Source organism: Camarhynchus parvulus, chromosome 15 (genome assembly GCF_901933205.1).
Source record: "Camarhynchus parvulus chromosome 15, STF_HiC, whole genome shotgun sequence".
NCBI classification, from domain to species: domain Eukaryota; kingdom Metazoa; phylum Chordata; class Aves; order Passeriformes; family Thraupidae; genus Camarhynchus; species Camarhynchus parvulus.
Window position 1 is genome coordinate 4,420,362 of NC_044585.1, and position 13,935 is coordinate 4,434,296.

General features: G+C 55.1%; 1 protein-coding gene across 2 annotated transcripts in view; it reads right to left on the bottom strand.

The window, feature by feature from the left end:
• Positions 1 to 8,120: 8,120 nt before the first annotated feature.
• The window catches only part of RBM19 (RNA binding motif protein 19), a 53,262-nt gene continuing 47,447 nt past the window's right edge, over positions 8,121 to 13,935 (bottom strand). For both annotated transcript variants that reach the window (XM_030958772.1, XM_030958774.1), the window contains exon 25: positions 8,121 to 8,739. The gene's annotated coding sequence lies outside the window, so the exon portion shown is untranslated. The remainder of the gene's footprint in view (positions 8,740 to 13,935) is intronic.

Here is a 13,935-nt window from a genome sequence, read left to right on the forward strand (position 1 = left end):
GAACAGCCACAGCTGCTCTGGGCACCCTGTGCCAGGGACTTGACCCTCCCAGGCAACAATTCCTTCCCAATATCCCTAACCCTGCCCTCTGTCAATTTAATCCATTCCCCGTCACTCCAGGCCTTTATTTCCAGTTCCTCTCCAGGTTCCTCCAGTGCAAACCAGTGTAACAGCCCCAGCCCCCAGCCAACCCTGGCCCTTCCCAAGGATCAGCTTTTCCCAGACCACCACACCCAGAAGCTTCCCTGTCCCTGGCCAGGAGTTTGTGATAACACCGACCTTCCCAGTGGGGAAACCCTCTCCACACCCAGGCAGGCGCTGCATTCCTCAGCTGAGGAGCAAACACAGCTTTCCCCACACTTCCAGGCAGGGAAAAGGGAGCAGGCAGTACCAGGGAGGTGACAAAGGCCACCTCTCCCTGTCCTTGTCCCCAGCCCAGGGGCCTCTCCCACAGAAGGATGCTCCAGTCCTGGGTGGGTGTTTCAAACATCAAACTGAAAAGCTGAAGGGAAATAAAGAGATGTGCTGAAGTGGCTGCTGTGCCACTCCTGCTGGAACATTCATATTTGCCAAAAATAATTTGTCTTTAATCAGACACAGCCATACATTCAGTTTTATGTCCGTTCTGGATCAGACTTTATCACCTGGGGCCACTTCAGCTCCTTCCTGGCCTGCCAGGGATCAGCACCCAGGAGGGCAGGAGCTGGTGGCACCCAGGGAAGTGTCCCCAGGGCCTGTGTGTGCAGGGTGAGCCCCAGAGGCACAGCACTGCTGGAGAGCAACCACAACAAGAAGCAGTTTCGTGTTTCTGGGGGGTGGCCCACAGCTTGGCCATGGATCAGGGGGTGTTTAATTCACTTCTGATCTGGAACAAACCCCGTTATTTTTCCTCCTGGCAGTTCTGTGCATGCCCAGCGCAGTTTCCCAGGGATGACAAGCCTGTTCCTGCCTGGGTTTGCACCTCCAGCTCATGCCAATTAACGAGGCATCACCCTGAGGTGTCACCCTGAGGTGTCACCCTGAGGTGTCACCCTGAGGTGTCACCCTGAGCCCCCCCACCCACCCTCACCCTCCTGCCGAGCTCTCTGAGCCCCTCTCCCCAAACAGGGGTGCCCAAATCCCAGAGGATGGGTTGGAGGAGGGAAATCCAGCCCCCAAAGCCCAGAGCCAACCCTCTGGCTCCAGTGCCAGGCTCCCTCCCAGAAGGGAGGCTCCACAGCTGGGCAGAGCAGCCTTGATCCAAAAGCTGCTCCAGAACAGCCCTGCTGTGGCCCTGGGAGCAGGCAGGGACCTGCCAGGGGAATCTCCTGCTCCAAACCCCATTTCCAGAGGCAGAGCTCTGCAAGGAGGGCTGAGCTGAGCAGGTTCCCGAGCTGGGCTGGCTCTGCAGCCCCACACAAACACAGGAGCAGTGGTTTTGGGGGGCAGAGCTCGCTGGGGCGGTTTGGGGAGCAGCCCCAACACTGCCCTGCCCATCTGAGAGCTGAGCTGCTCCCTGAAGGAAGAGCTCACCACCACTCCAATTTACATCTGTCAGTAAATCCCAGTGCAAACACCCCAGAGCAGGCTGGAGGCACCACAGATGTTCATCAGTGATTTTATAGTCGTGGAGATCCCACCAAAACCCCCCAGAGGTGTCCAGGAGCCTCTTCCAGCCCACCCTGTGCACCCCTCACCCCAAAACACATCCAGAACCTGCATCACTCAAAGCTTCTCCTCCCACCCAGTTCATCCCACAGAGAATCCATTTGAAGACCATGAGAGGTGGAGAATTCTACAGCAAAGCTCAGAGCTTGCAAAACAAGGCCAGGTTGGATGGGCTTGGAGCAACCTGCTCTGCTGGAAGGTGTCCTTCCACCACAGGGGTTGGGCTGGGATCAGCTTCAAGGACCTTCCCGACACAAACCATTCAATGATTTTAACATCCAGGCTCCCCTTGGCTGAACTCTGCCCCCAAACCCACAGTGGAATGTACGGGGTGGGCCCAACCACAAAACAAAACTCAGAATATTCATGACCAAGGCAGTCAGGAAGGGTTTGTGGAACACATTCACATAATTAATACATATGAGAACATTGCAATTCCCCTCTTTGCTGGTCCACAAACAGAGAGAAGCTAAATTCATTAGATTAATATTTGTTGAGACTTATTAGTTTAGCTCTAATTTCATGATCAGATGGCATTTTTGGGGAGTTGAAAAGCAAGCTCTAAAGATTCATTGGATCTAAATCATGACAATAAAGAGCAAGGAATTGTAAAAATTTCTAGGAATATAAATTTCCTGTTGCTGGATTGCTTCTGACACTGTTCTCCCACCAGCTGGGGAATCAGGAACTTGTGTTCCTCACTCAGCCCCAGCCCTGGTTGATATTAAAGCACATAAACAGCTTCTCAAAGCTCCCCAAAACAGGCTGGCCTCTGGCTCTGATGGTGCCACCACCCATGAGACCTCAGAAGAAGGTCCAGATGCCTTTGGGTCACCTTCTCACAGAACTGGGTGGTGACACCTGGGCTGCCTGTGGTGGTGTCCCCATCCCCAGGGTGACCCCAGCCCTCTGTGCTGCAGCCCAGCAGAGCCCTGGCCCCTGCAGTTGTTCCCTCACCCCACAAAGGCAGGGCAGGAACACAACCCAGGGCTGCTGACCCTGCTCCAGGTGTGAAATCCTGCAAGCCCCGGAGCCAGGGGAATAAATTTCATCCCAAGGAAGGCTTTGTGCAGCAAAAAATGGCTTCACTGTGTGCACCAAGAGCAAGGGATGCTCAGGGGATGGCTGTCCAGCAAAATTCCTGCCCCCAAAACAGCTCAGGATGGTGGAGAATTTCCCAGGCCATGCTGTGGAGGTGCTGGGGAAAGCTGGACACGTCCCTGTGATGGGGAAAGCTGGACATATCCCTGTGATGGGGAAAGCTGGACATGTCCTGTGCTGGGGAAAGCTGGACACGTCCCTGTGATGGGGAAAGCTGGACACGTCCTGTGATGGGGAAAGCTGGACACGTCCCTGTGATGGGGAAAGCTGGACACATCCCTGTGATGGGGAAAGCTGGACACGTCCCTGTGATGGGGAAAGCTGGACATGTCCCTGTGATGGGGAAAGCTGGACACGTCCCTGTGATGGGGAAAGCTGGACACGTCCCCGTGATGGGGAAAGCTGGACACGTCCCCGTGATGGGGAAAGCTGGACATGTCCCTGTGATGGGGAAAGCTGGACACGTCCCTGTGATGGGGAAAGCTGGACACGTCCCTGTGATGGGGAAAGCTGGACACGTCCCTGTGATGGGGAAAGCTGGACACGTCCCCGTGATGGGGAAAGCTGGACATGTCCCCGAGGCAGCCTGGGGAAGGGCACTCCCCTTGCAGGTGACACCATGCCGCATTCCTGCACCTGAAGGAATCTTCCAGGGAGGCAGAATGAATTCAGAAGTGTCATTATCTCAATCAGAGCCCGGCAAAAGCCAAGGCTCTCATCCGGCAGAGTTCTGGTGGCTTTGAAACCAAAGCTCAGGTGCAGACTCCAGCTCCATCCGCAGGGCTCAGAGGCACTCGGGGCTCATCCTCCTCCCTCCCTGCTGTGGCCGGGAGCTGCTCCGGTCCCGGCCGGAGGGCTCGGGGCCGGCGGGGCAGGTCCGTGCCGGGGGCAGCACATCCCCGGGGGCGCTGGCAGCTGCGGGCGGGGTGACCCCCGCGGGTCCCCGCGCTGACAAAAGGCCTATCTGCTCTCCGCCTAAATGATTTAAATTCTAATCAAACATCATTTATAGCACATCTCGGAGCCGTCTCCCGGGAGCTGGTCCCACGTGAGCCGTTGCCAGGGCAACCGGGGGGTCTCATTTCAGAAATGTCAGATTGCATTATTGTCTTCACACTTCTCTGATAACCCGGTGTCTCTCCCTCTCCTGCCAGCAGCAGCCAACCCCCACTCCCCGGAGGAAATCACCGGCTCCGTTTCACTCCCTGCCCCGGTCCCGCGGGCTCTGCTGCCAGCCCGGTGTCCCGGCGTTTAGGGTGGGAGGGACAAGGAGGGCTGGCTTTGTGCTGCCCGTGCTGGGATGGAGGTGATGCTCCCATCACCCCCTGCATTCCAGGGAGAGGAGCTGCACGGGGATCCTTGCTGGGCTCCCAAAAAAGGAAGGGAAAAAGGGTGGACAGAGCTCAGAGGGAGATTTTGGTGGGTCTGGATGAGCCCCACTCTGCTGCAGCTCTCACAGGGATGTCCCAGCCCATCCAGAGCAGGGTGTGCTGCAGGATGCAGCCCTGAGGGGACCCTGCAGGGCTTCCCCTCTGCCCCACGGCAGTCAGGGAATGACCCCAGGGCTGCTCCTCTGCTCCCTGGTTTTCCCTTCCCCCCTTCTAGGGAAGGGTGTCCCTGCCCATGGAACCACCGGCTCTTGAGGGTCCCTTCCAACCCAAACATGAACTCCAGCTTCTCCTCATTCCCACATCTACAGCCACCTCCCACTCCCTGCAGCCAGCTGAGCTGCTCTGTTCCCCTCCATGACCCCAAGGACACCCCCAGAGGTCCTTGTTCCCGGGTCCCAAGGGCCAGCCTGGAGCAGTGACACCACAGATGAGCCTTCAGCGAGGTTGTGCCCAGCCCTGAGATGTCCAAACCCAGCAGGGCCTGTCTGGCACAGCCGTGGTGCCCACACTGCTGGGAATAACATCCTGGGGAAAACAGTCCTGGCAAGGGTTTGGCCAGGAGCCAGTGACCCCAAGGAAAAACCGAGGTGTTTTGATGATTATTCTGGCACAGCTTAGGGGAGCTGGGTGCATAAACTGTGCCTGGTGGTGTGGTTCAGGTGGTTTCCCACAGGAGCTGTCCCTGCTCGTCTCCCACACCATCCCAACAGCCCCAGTTCTCCTGTTTTTAACCCTGTGTCCTGCTGGAAGGTGACAGGACAGTGGTGGTGTCATCCCCACAGTCCCCAGGCCCTGTCAGGAGCCCACATGTGCTGTCCCACATCCATCCATCCATCCCTCCATCCATCCATCTGCCTGATAAACCCCTAATGAACCTCCCAACTCTGCCTCTTCCCAAAGAATAAACCAGCCCTGGCCCAGGCGGTTAATATTTAACTGAATAAGGGCCATAAATATGGAAAATGGGACTTTTAATTAAATAAGCAGCTTTTAAAAGGGCCCTTGGGCCGAAGAGGCTTTTGTTTAAATATGATTGATTTGACACGTCCTTTCCCTCCCGCTTCCTGCCGCTCTCTGCCTCTCCTGCCTGGTGCAGGGATGGGGAGCAGATGCAGCACGGTCCTGCTGCAGGGCCCTGTGCCTGCCTGTGCCCCAAAACCTGCCCACAGCCTCGGGCACCCAGCCCTGGGAGCGTGGGGGCACCTGGATGGGCACCCAAGCATGGGCAGCTCATCTGGTTTGTAGCTCTAAGTGGAGCAGGAGGTTTGCCCTGGCTGCTGAGCACCCCAGCCCACCCCAGGGGTATTGGGGTGCCCCTTGCACCCCCCAGGGCAGCACTGACCCCTCCACCACATAATCCTGTGATTGTCCCCATAGGGAGGATGTGGTGGCTCCTTACAGAGGTGACAGAAGGGAAACTGAGGCAGGCAGCAGCTGGGCAGCACAGCCAGGGGAAGGGACTTTTCCTGGGGCTTTGGGGCTGGGTTCACCCCCCAGAATTTCCTCTCACACACACACACACAGACTCTGGGAGCAAACAGGGAGTAAAACCAGGTCCTAATGACTCTGCTGCCCCTGACATTTGGGCACTGCCTGCTGGAGCAAGCGGCACTAATTACTTCTGCCTCAGCCAGGCACGATGAGAGCAGGGGGTTCAGGGAGTGCCAGGATCTTCCCAGCCTTGGGGAGACCCTGGGGGGTGTTGGGGTGTGGGGGGCCCTGTCCAGGCCAGCAGTGTCACCCCCTGAGCTGATGGACCCACCGTGCTCCCAGGAGCAGCACCAGGCCTGGCTCTGCAAGGAACAGGAGTGGGGGGAGCTCATGGGGGGCTGAGGGGCAGGAACCCTTGGGAAAAGGTGGGAAAAGCACCAGAGCTGCTCCCACATGGGCAGAGGAGGATGCAGTGCCCATGCCTGGCTCCTGTGGGGCACAGAGAAGCTGTGAAAGGATGTCCCCAGATGTGAATGGCCCAGACTGAGGGACAGGGACAGAGCAGGAGAAGGGGCAGCCCAGGGAGGGTGGTTCTCAGCTGGTTCCTCCTGTGTTTTCCACCTGTGGTTGTCCCAGTCCATCCCCCACGGATGGCACAGCCCCCAGGCTGCCATGGCAGGTTTCAGCTGAGGACACACAGTTAATTATCTCCACAAACATCTTGGGGCAAGCAAAGTGTTCCCTGGGCCCAGACCTGTTGCTTCCATGGGATTTCATGAGCAAGGATGTAAAAATGGGTGGGGGGGAGAAAAGGGAAAATGTGGAAAGGAGCAGGTAAGGATTCACAAAACTTCTGGGTATCTTGGGTGTGGAAATGCCCAGAGCCAGACTGTGCTGCTGAGGGTGCCTGTCCCACAGGAATGTCAGTGGGATCCCCTCAGGCTGGGTGATCCAGGGCTGGAAGCTTCTCCCTGGGGAATGTGCCCAAACCATGCCCAGTGCTGGGTGCCCAGAGGTCTGGGAGCAGGCAGGTGTCCCTCAGTGGTGGTGGCACTGCTGGATATTTCCAGGCGCCCTGGGGTGACTCCAGGTCCGAATCCTTCAAACCCATCACTAAAGTTTTTGTGTTTCCCTTTAAAGGAGCTGAGGCACAGCCTGGATGAGTTGGTGATGAGCTGCCCCCTCCCAGGGCTCCTCTCCTCCAAACCCCCCTCTGGCACCCCCAGGTCTGGGTGCCCATTCCAAGGCACTGCAGTGTCCTCATTTTTCTCCCTCTGCAATCTGGGCACGTCTGAGAGCAGCCAAACATCCCTGAATCCTGGAGTTCCCTTCATCCCAGCCCTTCCCTCTGGTGCCAGTGCTGCTGGGAGGACAAGGGATGGTTTTTGGAAGGGGCAGCTCAGGAGGTGGAGCCAGGGGACAAACCTGGGCAGGGGTTTCTCAGCGCTGCTCATCTCCTGCTGGTGCTACCTGAGGGTTTAAAGGTTTTCAATGCCTGAACAGATGATTTAAAAAGCAAATTGTAATCCTATCCCAGCTGGAGATGGGAGAAACCCTTGGCCCATGGGTTGGGGTGTCCTGGATGGACCACCATGAGTGGATCAGACGTGGTCCCCAGTGTGACACTGCAGCCTGGCCCTGAGCATCAGAATCCCCTTGACCTCACGGAATGCTGTGGCTGCAGCATTTTTGGATGCTGAGGGCTCCTAAAACCTCCCCCATCCCAAACTCTGAGCCAGCCCATCAGATGTGCTCAGCCCTGATGGAATCAGTGACATTTTCATGGATTCAGGCTCAAATTAACCTCGGTGAGAAAACCAATCTGGCCAGAGGCACCACCCAGGGGGGTTGGATGCCACCAGCAGATCCCAACTCCGGGCTGCTCCTGGGGGCTGGAGGCAAAAGGCAGAGCTCCTCCTGGCACTGCAGAGATAGAGATTTATTATTTTTTTTATTAAAGAAAAAAAAAAGGGGGGGAGGGGGTAAAAAAAGGCCCCATGTTTGCAGCCAACACGTGTAATCTGTTGCAGCCCTTGTCAGACAAAACAGTTTTGCCGTAAGACAGCGATTCCCAGAGGGGAAAGGGGCGAAGTGAAAATACTTTATCAGCTGCCTACATATGTAAAGCAGTACCCTGGTTGAAAAGCAAAGCCTCTTTCCCTTTGAAAGCTGGGAAGGGAGAGACGGGAGGCGACTGCCTGGGAGCGGGGACAGAAATGACACAGGCACAAAGCCCAGCACAGCAGCGCCCAGGCCTCCCTCCTGAACTGCTCTTATCTCCCTTTCATCGGCCCCAAAAACTACCTGGCTGAGGGGAAGAAACAAAGCTAAACAAAACCCAGATGTGGCTCAGCTTGGGAAACTAAAAATATGGCTTTTAATGTACAGGAATTATTGCTCTTATCTCCCTATCAGCCCCAAAACTGCTCTTATCTCTCTATCGGCCCCAAAACCTACCTGGCTGTGGGGAAGAAACAAAGCCAACCAAAATCCAGACGTGGCTCAGCTTGGGAAATTAAAAATATGGTTTTTAATGTACAGAATGTGGTTTTTAATGTACAAGAATTATTGCTCTTATCTCCCTATCAGCACCAAAAAACGACCTGGCTGTGGGGAAGAAACAAAATCAACCAAAACTCAGATGTGGCTCAGTTTGGGAAATTAAAAATATGGTTTTTAATGTACAGAATGTGTTTTTTAATGTACGGGAATTATTGCTCTCTATCGGCCCCAAAACCTACCTGGCTGTGGGGAAGAAACAAAGCCAACCAAAATCCAGACGTGGCTCAGCTTGGGAAATTAAAAATATGGTTTTTAATGTACAGAATGTGGTTTTTAATGTACAGGAATTACTGAATTCAGACATTAAGAGCAGGTTCTGTCAGAGTCCCCAGGTCAGCAGGGAAGGGTCCATTGCTCCAAGTTCCTCTTCCCTCAGGTTGGGCTGAGATGAAGGGAATCAATCCCTGCCTGGATTTAAGAAGTGATGCTCAGGAGCTGCCAGCAGACAAGCGTTTTCCTTCCTCTCTGAATTTCAAAGGCTGGGAATCCCAGGACCTGGACACATGGCATAAATCAGCCCTTGGGTTCACAGGATGGGTGAACTCCACTGGCAACAAGTGGGCTGGCTCCTCATGGAGGCTTCTCCTGCTCCATCCATCAGCCAGACCTGAGAAGGTGGGGAAAAAAAACAAATTTCATGTAGCAGCTCCCTCAGCAGGACAGAGAGGTGACAGGGGGAACACTGAGCTGGGCTGGAGAGCCCAGGAGGGGCTGAGATCCCAGGGCACTTCCATGGATGGGGATGCACAGAGGCTGGAGGGAGATAAGGAATGGCACTGAGGGTAAAGGAAGGAGGGAAGCAGGAGAAGGGCAGGCAGGGAGGCAGAGGGGGGAGAGGGAAGGAGCCCACGCTGCCCATCTGGGCCATGCATCACATTGAAATTGTCCCGCATTAAAAATTCACCAGCCAGTGAATTTTCAAGGGATTTGTAGTAATTAGATGACAAAATGCTGGCAAATCTCAGGCTTGCCAAAGATGTTACTCAGGGGTCAAAGACTCGACACTTTTGGCTGGGTAATTTGTAAGTGTCAATCACACTCAGGCATCAGAGGGAAGGGAGAGCTCCAAGGGCTGAATCCTAACGAAGCCCAAGGCTCCTGCCTGCTGAGCCCCCTCCTGCTGCCACCCAGGCCTGAGACCCCCAGCTGAAACCACACTGGGCTGCTTTGGCTTCTCATTTGTTAAATTAAACAAGAAACTTCCCAGGTTTTGCTTTTCAGCAGGGAGAGCTGGGGCTCTGCTCTGCTGGGGGGATGTGCCTGTCCGGTTTATCTTGCTGGGGGGCAGAATGGGCTGTGACTCCCCCTCTGCAGCCCTGCACCAGCTCTTGTGCCACCTGGGTGGAATTGCTCCTGGGCAGCCCACCCTGCTGCTTCCTGGGGCTGACACACTGGGCTGAGCTGGGCTGAAAATGGAATTGAAGCATCTCCTGCCTTGTTCCCAGGGTGTCACAGAGACTTTGGGGCCACCGAAGCAGCCCCATGGGCTGTGTGTGCCTGTGCTGGCTCTGCTGGAAAATCCAGGCTCATTCAGATCCACAGGACACTCCCAGCCCTGGGCTGCAGTGGAGGGGCCCATCTCAGGCTGAGCCCATGGCAGCAGCTCATCCCACACACCCACCCAGAGCCTGGGGAGAAATTGAAAAGTTTTCTACATCATCAGCTTAAAACCAAAGCACAAAATGCAAAAATTAGTGCTTTGCCCAGAACAGCAGGAGAAATCCCTGTCCCAGGCAGGTGTGAAGCTCCAGTGTGGGCTCAGCCTTGCTGGGGCTGAGGTTAAGCCTGGGCTTTGCTGCTGGGTTTGGGGGCAGAGGATGGCTCTGAGGGGCGGCTGCCTAACCTCAGATCTCTCCTATTTTTGCCTTTTGTGGCCTGGTTTCTGGGCTGATGAAGTAGAAAAGCCCTGGATTTCTCAGCCCCACCAGCACCAGGGGGATGGCTGCTCTCAGGGGCTACTCTTACCTCCAAAAAAGATTTGGGGTCAGCACATGAGGGAGAGGCAGGAGCCTGCTTTACTCTTCATCCCTCGTGGCTTATACAGGTGTCCTTGTTACCCCTGCCAAACCCCACCTCCAGTTCTGGGTGTGAGGGATGATTGAGGCTCTAGGGGAGGGATGGGGAGGTCCTGGCCATCAGCTCTGAGGTGCTAAGGCATCACACAGCACCCATCACACCCCAAGGAGAAGCACAGCACACCCCAAGGAGAAGCACAGCACACCCCAAACCCCCTTGCAGAGGAAAGGAAGTCCCAGAGCAAAGGAAGCTGAAGGAGGTTTCTTGGCTCCATCCCTCCCAGTGTGCTGGATTTGGGGAGTGCTCTTAATCCAGTGGTGTGGGGAGGGGAGAGAAGGGAAAGGGAGGGAAAGGGCAGGAGGGAAATCCCCTCTGACAGAGCTGCTGTGGGTTAGGTGGATGCAGAGCCATTCTTGCTGCAGGCCAGCAGCACTGGGAGAGCTGGAAAAGGAGGCAAGCAGCAGTGTGATGTGCCCCAGACAGGGGAGCTGGGGGGACTGGGAATGTGGCTGGAGGTTCCTCCTCAATTTCCAAAGTCACTCAGCAGCTGTAAAACACCTTGCAGGGCAGCCTTCCTCCAGCTCCTCATCAGCTGCACTTCCAGCTCCCACTCCACGTATTTAAATAACCCAAATCATGGGCTGAGGGGTTTTTCCATGGTTTTATCTTCACGTGAGCTAACAGTGCCTTCAGATGCTGCTGGAAGGGTATTTGTTGGGAAGCAGCAGGGAAGGGCTCTGCCTGTCCCTGCTCTGTCCAGTGCTGGGCACTTGGAGCCATTCCCTGCTCACAGGAGTGTCCCTGGGATGTTTCCTGCCTGTCAGAGCCTGCTGCTGGCAGATGGAGACCCCCAGCCCCACCCCACTGCAGCTGAACACAGCTCCCACCACTGCCCCACTTGGTATTGCAGGAGAAAATGAACCAGAAAACGGCAAATTTTAGTTGAGGGAACATGAAGAAAACCTTTTTCCTCCAGATCACCTCTCCTGACACACACCACAGCCCTTACTGCCCTCCCACTCTGTCCCAGCAGCTTTGCTGTACCCTGAGTTGGGGATGATGTCACATGTGGGGACATGGTGACGCTGGCTCTGTACCCCCCTGGTCCACACTCTCCCCCAGCAGCCCACCGTGGTCCTGGGGCTGGAACAGAGAGACAAACCTAATGCCATGGCACTAATTACAGCCTGTGGAACGCAGGGACTGTGCTCCTGCAGCTCCCAGGGAGGTGAGACCCTCCCTTCTCCAGGATCCTGCCCACCTCCCTGCTCCTGTGCTGCCATCACTTCCTGCACACCCCCAGCTCTGCTCTGCTCGGCTCTGCCTCCCTCCCCAGCTCCAGTTTGGGGTGAAAGCCTCCCTGATTAGCCAATTTGGATCCCTATTTACTGTGAGTTACTGAGCCTGATTATTATTCATGGCTGGCGAAGGCTGAGCTCTCCAGCCCGGCCATGCGGTTTCTCTTCCTCTCCAATGCACACATTTAGGGAAAACAGGAGGCAGAGTGCCTCAGTCAGGGAAGCTGCCTCCTCCTCCTCCTCCTGCTGTATTTCCTGCTGAGGAGGGTGCTGGTGGAAGCTGGAATGTGGTGCCAAACACCGGTGGTGCTGTGACCCAGGGTAAAGTCCAGATGTGTTGGAATATTGGTCCCTTCCAACTCAGCTTCTCCTGGGATTCTGGGATTAAGGAGAAGCTCCCCAAATCTCCCAGCCAGCATCTAGGTCAACTCTCTCAATCTGCATTTGCAAATTCTTCCTGAAGTCCAACCTGAACCTCCCTCTGGAGATTCCAGAGCTCCAGGAGGCAGCAGCAGGCAGGACACATCTTCCTGCAGAGGGTGAGGGAACGGCATTCACTGTGCCTGCTTGGCCTGGAAGTGCTTCCCAGACCTCATTCCATGGGACACACCTGGGAGGAAGACCAGGGAAGATGGGCCTGAAGGGATGAGAAGAGCTGGAATTCCTGAGTTACTGCAGGAGCAGTGCAGAGGTGATGACAAGAAACCACCACGAGCTCACAGATGCTGCCTGCCTGTCCCTGCCAGCTCTCCTGTGGCACAGAGAGGAAAACACAGATGGTGGTCAGGAGTTTTCCAAAGGGAATGGGTGACTTTGGGCACTCCCAGGGCACCGTGGCACAGCAGAGGGGCTGGCAGTGCCCAGCACAGCCAGGCTCCCTGGAGATCCTCTGTGCCTTGCCTTGCTTCGCTGGCTGTCCCCACAAAGGAGATAAAAGCCCACACAGGCCTCTGGCAACAGGCAGCAATGAGGGAGAGCTGCTTCTACATTAAAACCCCTTAACCCTCTCATTCAGTAAAAAAGCTGCATTTGAATAATATCCTAATCCAATTGCAGAGCTGGCCCTGGGGAGGGGGATCTGCAGCGTGCCCGGGGAGCAGCTGCAGCCAGCACAGCTCCCGCTCCTGTCCAGCTCACCAGGGTCTCACCCTGGATGAAGCTGTCACAACCTGACAGACATCCACTGGCCAAGGCAGAGGGCTTCAGCCCCCCAGGGACCCTGCAGTGCATCCCAGCAGCCAGAACTGAGTGTAAAGCACTCGTCTGGGCTCTCTGAGGGGAGAGCAGAGGCTGAGCACAGCCCAGAGAGCCCACCTGGGGTGGCTGTAGCCCAATTCCCATCTGCACAGCCAGGGCTGATGGATGAGCTGGAGCTTGGAGCTGCTCATCCTCTCTGCCACAGCACAGCCTGGCTACAGCACCCACACCCCAGAAATGAGCACCACACCCCCCTGTGCCCACCTGTGCCCAGGGAGCTCAGGGCAGCTGAGGGGTGACAGGCACACATGGTGACACCGACCCTGGGCTGTCAAGAGCCAGCAGAATGAGGGGGAGAGGGCTACAGCTCATCCCAGCCCAGTCACAGCCATCAGTGTGCAATCATTTGGTACAGACAAAACCCTCCTGAATAACAGAACAGGAACTGTTCCCCCTCCCAAAGCAAACAAGAGCATTGCAGCAGCACTGCTGAGGTGAAGGACCAGGGGGAGGCTGTTCCCTGCTTTAGCTCCATGGACAGGTAACAGAGTTTGCATTATTTTATCATTAGGATTGCTTCAGATCAGGGGGAAAAAAAGAAAACAGTCAGTGGGGAGTGCTGAATTTCTGCAGACCTACTTAAGTGATCATTTTAATTCAGGTGTAGGCTGGTTTTTAGAAAATTCCTGCTGTAATTTTAGGGGTGCAAGGTGTGGGATTCTCAATACGTAACAAAGAAGTGGAGCAGGAATTAACTCCAACTGTTCTCCAGAGCTGTGATCAGCACTTCCATAATTAATGTCCAGGCACATATATATCTGTGTACACATACACAGCCCCCCCCTGCTCACATCAAACAGATTTCCTTGATACCAAATTGCCTGAAAAATTAACCAATGTCAAACTGCTCCACAAGATAAGTATCATTAAGGGAAAAAGAAAATCTTCATTATGTTTGAAGGTACAGGGGAAAAAAAAAAACCCTCATGAATGTTTTCCAGCCTGTTCCCAGCCTGGGAAATAACATGTTTTAAAACATATCAAAGGGTTAAATTAATTTTCATTAAAATTTAAATTTGAGAAGGCTCCCTCTCTTCTTTCCTCCCTCCTCCCCCTTTGAACGTTTGACTGGCAACCATTTCATATTTCAATCTCGGCAGAACAAATTGAATTAGATGTTGAAACCAAACTCTGCTCTGTTCTCTAAAGCCTACATGCTCTGCTTGTGCTAATCCTTTTCGTCGCTGCTGCAGACCTCAGAGACACTCAGCAAGAAACCTGCCCTGCCACAA